A 6,211-nucleotide genomic window follows, 5' to 3' on the forward strand; every position below is an offset into this window, starting at 1 on the left:
TGTAGTTTTCTTTCTGGACCTCTTAGTGGCCCTTTTATTGGTGTCAGCCTTCATTGCTACACTTCCTACTTTGCTTCTACCTACCCCTATGCCTTGAGCCGCAGTGGACCCCCTAAAATAGCTACTGCCCGGCCTGCTAGGCGCCACCCGATCTCGGCTCCTAGCCTTCTATTAAAGTGGATGCCATCTCGTGTAAAGCCTCCGCCAAAGCCTTTCTCTGGGCTTAACTTTAATATCTCCCGATTAACAGCCATAACGTCGTTGGCAATTTATCCGTTCCGTCCTTGCACTTCCGGCACAGTGCACACCACGATCTGGACTTGCTGTGCTATCGCCCTTAAATTTTCAACTCCCTCCGCTAATCTTTCCGCTACTTTTGCGGCTTCACCATTCAAGACATCATTTAGTCCCGCCGCTATCACTACCAAATTGCGCTCTTCGACTTTCTTAGAAAGTTCGTTTTACTGCGTCCATTTTCCTGCCTGGTAATGCGCCGACTGCTACCCGCTTATCACCCTTTACACGCTCTATTATAGTTATTTTGCACCTACTCATATTTGAGACACCACCGATAAGTACTTGGGTACTCACTTCCTCCATCCTAACTTCCGGTTAATTATGCCGCCTCTTATCTGTGGCTGCGACCTCATTCCTGGAAGTTATCTTGTTCCCCTTCTCTCCATCTCCAACAGACTTCCCAGCTGCCACAGGTGCGTAGCTGTTCCTGTCTGAACCCGCCTGACCTAACTCCTTATCGCTGTCCATGCCAGCGCAAGCCCCATCCACGTGGCTGGCGCTGCAATGTCCGCCAATGTCACTTCGCTTGACGGTGTCAGCCATTTTTGCGTTCAGCAACTCACTAAGCTGCTCTTGGAGTTTGCGCTTATCTGCCCTCTCTACCTGCAGCTCTTTTTCTAGGGCATCCATACGTAGCGCTAGGCTGGTGTTTGCTTCGTCATAAAATTTGCGCCTTCGGCTTCCTCTACAGATTCGAACCACGTTTCTTTCAGATTCACCAACGTCTCACACTCCTTGCATTTAACCTTCAGTTGCTTGACCACCTTAGCAGCACTCTATTATTCCTACCACAAAATGCTAGAGAAGAAAAAAAACCCACTTGCAACCACGTGCTCAAATAAAACTCTGCCTACCGCTAAATCCAATCACCTATAAAGGAATACTAACTACCTTCTTCTACTAACTAAAAAAATACTAACTACCTGGCTCACAAGTGAGCCCTGCAGATCTATAGCTGTCAGCCGGAAAAGGCCGGGCCGTTAGGTCACTGACCTGCTCTTTCGCGAGCACTTCACCTAACAAGCCCAGATATAAAACTAGCCTAAATCTTAGCTCTCAAAATAGTAAAGGAAATAACTCATCGATTTGTTGTAGTCACGCGCTCTCGCAGTCGTCCGTCCGTCAGGTCCCGGTCACCGCGCGTAATCTGAAGAGCACCGAGACAAGCTCTACACATAACCGCGTGTCGTCCTGCAGCTCAACAGGCTCAAGACAAGCCGCCATATACATATACATATACAGACAATAGTTATTCAGGCGGCTGTCGTTCTCCCGCCCAATGAACTGATCCGCAGCGACACGGTGGGCAGGTGGCAATCGCGTTTATTTAGTGACGTGAGCCACCTCTTTAGGAACCTGGACGGGCGGACAGATGATGACTTTAATAGTGAAAGGTAGCTCGAATGCTGCGGCATTAAAATATCTTAACAGTTATAGTTGATTCTGGAGTGATAGAGTGGTTACCGTTCTGTCAGCGCTTTTTTTTTCGACTTCCAATGCGCTATGCCCAACTAAGTGCCTGTTCACCTTGCGATTTCTTCTACAGCAGGCTATAACAACGTGCTCACTACGTTAAGTTTAAAATACCTACTATTCATATATGTACATTTCATATGAACCTGAGTTATTCTACGCACATTCGCATTATTTGGTTTTAACTTAAAAGGCGCCCGGGAAAGAGAGCCTATAAGACACCCTGGAACACTCGATTTTAGTGTCAAGCTTATTCAACGCATGCATAGTGCTCAAGAACTCCCCTGGTAGTTGCAACGCCACCCTTGAATAAGTAAAAAAAAATGTCTGAATCTGCCAGCAGCCCATAGACCAGTTAAGATATATCACCACCATATTTGATACTTATTCTGGGTCAAAAGCCCCCTGTGTGCATACAATGTTATGCTTCCTCCGAATCTCAAGATCTCACGTCAGGTAGAGGCAAGGTAACTTCTCATCTGACAGTATTGCATTGCGGCTAGTAAAAAGCTCTGCAGGGCAGAAAGCTACTGGCTTGATAACTTACCGGCTCTCTGGCAGCCGCGAGGATCAAAACAGGGCTTGAAGCTCAGAACATACAAGCCGACCGGCGTAGAACAGGTCCTGACGTCCTGAAGCAAAGTGAAGTAGTTCAGGGTTAGTTTTTTTATGGTGTTCAGGATATCAGCTTCAACTAGTGGACACAGACAGCGCATGCAGAAAGCAGGAAGGCACACTTATAAAGGCTGAACTAAGGGCTTAACTAAGCAGAAATTCATTGATGAGTTGACAGAAACAGCTGAGGCTAATGGGCATGAAGAGAAGGAGCCACACTCATCGAGCGAAGGCAGAGGCAAAGGCTGCCTACAAGGAAGAAAACTAAATATTAAAACCTAAAAGATACGCTGCGACCACCATAGCACATTTAGAGACACCGCGATGAAGATTGTCATGATATTTCCTCTTCAATTGGGCATCCATCCATTATTTCGTCATTCAAAATTTCTTGACAAGGATATTACCCTGCGCTGGATACTGCTCGCTATATGCCTCCTATGTCAAATATTTCCGGCTGCCCCCTCCCAAACAGAAGCAATGATGTATGCACAAGCGCATTTTATGCTTGGAGTCGGTCGTCTCGATTACTCGCCACCTCGCCTCGATCACTGCGCCAGAATCGCGACCATTGATGCCAGAGAGGTGGAATTTACTCCGAGGCTCTTTCTTGGCAGGCCCCGATGCTGGATGCTGTGCTCCATGGAAGTTGAAGGAGCATCGTTGCACCGATGGCGTAGCAGCGGTGACTGCAAGTTAAAGTAGTCTCCAATTAATTAATAGCTCTATGCTCGTGACGCGCTGCAATTTTTGTCATCAAAGCTGAGGGGAAAGGCGGTTCAACAAAAGGGACACTGAAAAATAGAAATGCAATTTGAATTGTAAATTGTGGAAATTAACTTGCCGAAGACTATGAAGCACACCGTAGTTAAGAGCTACGGTATCGTATTAGTCTTTTGGGAGTAAAGACCCAAAAGGACTCAGACTATGAGGGACGCCATAGTGGAGGGCTCCGGAAATTTCAACCACCTGGGATTGCACCGAGACCGTGCACCGAGACCGATCAATATACGGGCCTCTAGCGTTCCTCCTTCATCGCAGTGCGACCGCCTCGGCAAGGACTGAACCCGCGTCCTTAAGGTCAACAGCCGAGCTCCATAACAATCAGCCACCGCGCAGGCTTGATTAGTTACAGCGAAATGCAGAGTCGAGCAGCGGTTAAGCAATGCGACACTGCCACGGCACATAGCTGTTACAAACACAGCCACCAGCGGAGCTTATCAGAAACATCCCGTGCATCCCAAGCTCCCGTAAGGCATTAGCTGTCGGTCTCTCGCCCAATGAATTGATCCGCAGCGACACGGTGGGCAGGTGGCAATTGCATTTATTTAGTGACGTGAGCCGCCTTTCCCCTCAACTTTGATGACAAAAAACGCAGCGCGTCACGATGATGGCTTTAATAGTGAACGGTAGCTCGAATGCTGTGGCGTTAAAATATCTAAACAGTTATAGTTTATTCTGGAGTCATAGAGTGGTCACCGTTATGTGAGCGCTTTTTTTTTACTTTTAATGCGCTATGCACAACGAAGTGCTTGTTCGCCTTCCAATTTCTTCTACATCAGGCTATTATGTGCTCGCTACGTTCAGTTTAATATACTTGCTATCCCTATATGTGTATTACCTATGAACCTTAGTTATTCTACTTACATTAGGTTATTTGGTTTTCATTTGGAAGGTGCCTGTGAAAGGTAGCCTCTAAGACACCATGGAACCCTCTCGATTTTAGTGTCAAGCTTATTCAACACATGCAATGTGCTCAAGAACTTCCCTCGTAGTTGCAACGCCACCCATGAATAAGTAAAAAAAATGTTTGAATCTACCAGCAGCCCATAGACCTGTTAAGATATATCACCACCATGTTTGATACTCCTTTTGGGGCAAAAGCCCCCTGTGTGCATACGATGTTATGCTTCCTCCGAATCTCAAGATCTCACGTCAGGTAGAGGCAAGGTAACTTCTCATCTGACAGTATTGCATTGGGCTAGTGAAACACTCTGCCCGGCAGAAAGCTATTGGCTCGATAACTTACCGGCTCTCTGGCAGCCGCGAGGATCAGAACAGGACTTGAAGCTCAGAACACACAAGGTGATGGCTGATCCACAGGTCCGATGTGCTGAAGCAAAGTGGAGTAGTTCACGATTAGTTTGTGGTGTTCAGGATACCAGCTTCAACTAGTGGACACGGAGAGCGCAGAAAGCAGCAAGGAACACATATAAAGTGCAAAGATTAATGGCTGAACTGAGCGGAAACTCATTGCAGAGTCGACAGAAACAGTGGAGGCTAATGTGCATGACGAGAAGGAGCCACACTCATCGAGCGAAGGCAGAGGCAAAGGGTGCCTACAAGGAAGAAAACTACAGATTAATGCCTAAATAAAATATACGTTGAGACCACCGTAAAATTTTTACAGACACCGCGACGAAGATCGCCTTGATATTTCCTCTTCACTTCGGCATCCATCCAAAATTTCTTGTCAAAGACATTAGCCTGTGCTGAATGACGCCCGCTATATGTCGCCCATGTCGAACTGCGGAGGACTATTTGGGATCGGCAATGCCAGGTGGTAAGGAAGTTAGAACTACCTGAAAATTCTTTGGTCATCTTTTTTTTTTGCTAGCAGTAGTTTGTAACTCGATCGGTGTTGGCGGAAAGTAACTGATGAAAAGAATGTGGACCGAAAGTTTCTCTCGCGGCGACACTGACAAGTTTTTATGCTTACGATGTTTACCCACTAAAGTGGCTGTGTCATGACGTGGTGACATAGCTGTGTTAGGGTCACGTCCCTGGCATGAAAACATTTCCAGACTCAGTTCATAGCACTACAATTGAGAACATTAAAACGTCCTTACTGATTATAGAGAAGAAATTGTGTCGGTACTTTCCCACAGACAGTTACCTCAGCTATGCTTACTGTGTAGGCAGCCATTCTTGTATGCCACTTTCTAGCCAGCCACTAATATATGCACTTAATTCACTGCCAACCCATTTGGAGACAACAATGGTATCAAAACTCGTAATCGTAATCAGTACCATCATGAAGACGATTGAACTTTCACAGTGAATTCATGTAGGTTTCATAATCAGAGCGCCCCAGAAAAGCAAAAAAGAAGCTGTAAGGCACACTTAAGCTCGGCCTTAAAGGTATGATGCGATGACGTTTATGGAACTCATACATTCAGAACTGGTCAGGTTTCTTTTTATATTAATAGATGGCTGGATGTGCTGTCACCACTTCTGGCGCAGTGGTGCAGCGGTTAAACGACGCATCACCGGCCCGGCAAGCGGCTGTTTAAAACGGCCACCGATAGGGCTTGTGACAATGAAACCTCTCGCGACCATTCATTAACTTAAATGTCTCCTACAAAGGTGGGAAGTTTGTTTACAATAAGGTGGGCAGGCCGCCACCTGCCACGGAGCGCAGGTTGTGGTGACATGACAATGTCTAATGACCTAGGTGGCCGCCACCTGCCATGGAGCGCAGTTTGTGGTGACATGACAAGGTCTAAGGACCTAGGTGGCAGGCGGACCATATGCTTCTGTGCGGATTATTAGCTTACATCGCTGCCGCCGCCGCGCATTCTGCTGAACGGGACACAACTCTGTCGCGTTAAAATTTTTCTGAAGTGCTCCCAATGCTTCCTACGCAATGGGCACTGAAACTCCCTTGGATGTCCCCTGAACCTCCACAGGTCGTCTAAACAAGTTTCAGTGATCATAGGGTAAAACTGCGCCTGTAATTGTTTCGGCTTTGTTTTTTTGCGCAAGCATTCCATTCGGCCAGCAAACTGTACTGGGGCACACCAGTGCGGCAACTGCGACAGGCAAC

Source organism: Amblyomma americanum, chromosome 8 (assembly GCF_052857255.1).
Source record: "Amblyomma americanum isolate KBUSLIRL-KWMA chromosome 8, ASM5285725v1, whole genome shotgun sequence".
Lineage (NCBI taxonomy): Eukaryota > Metazoa > Arthropoda > Arachnida > Ixodida > Ixodidae > Amblyomma > Amblyomma americanum.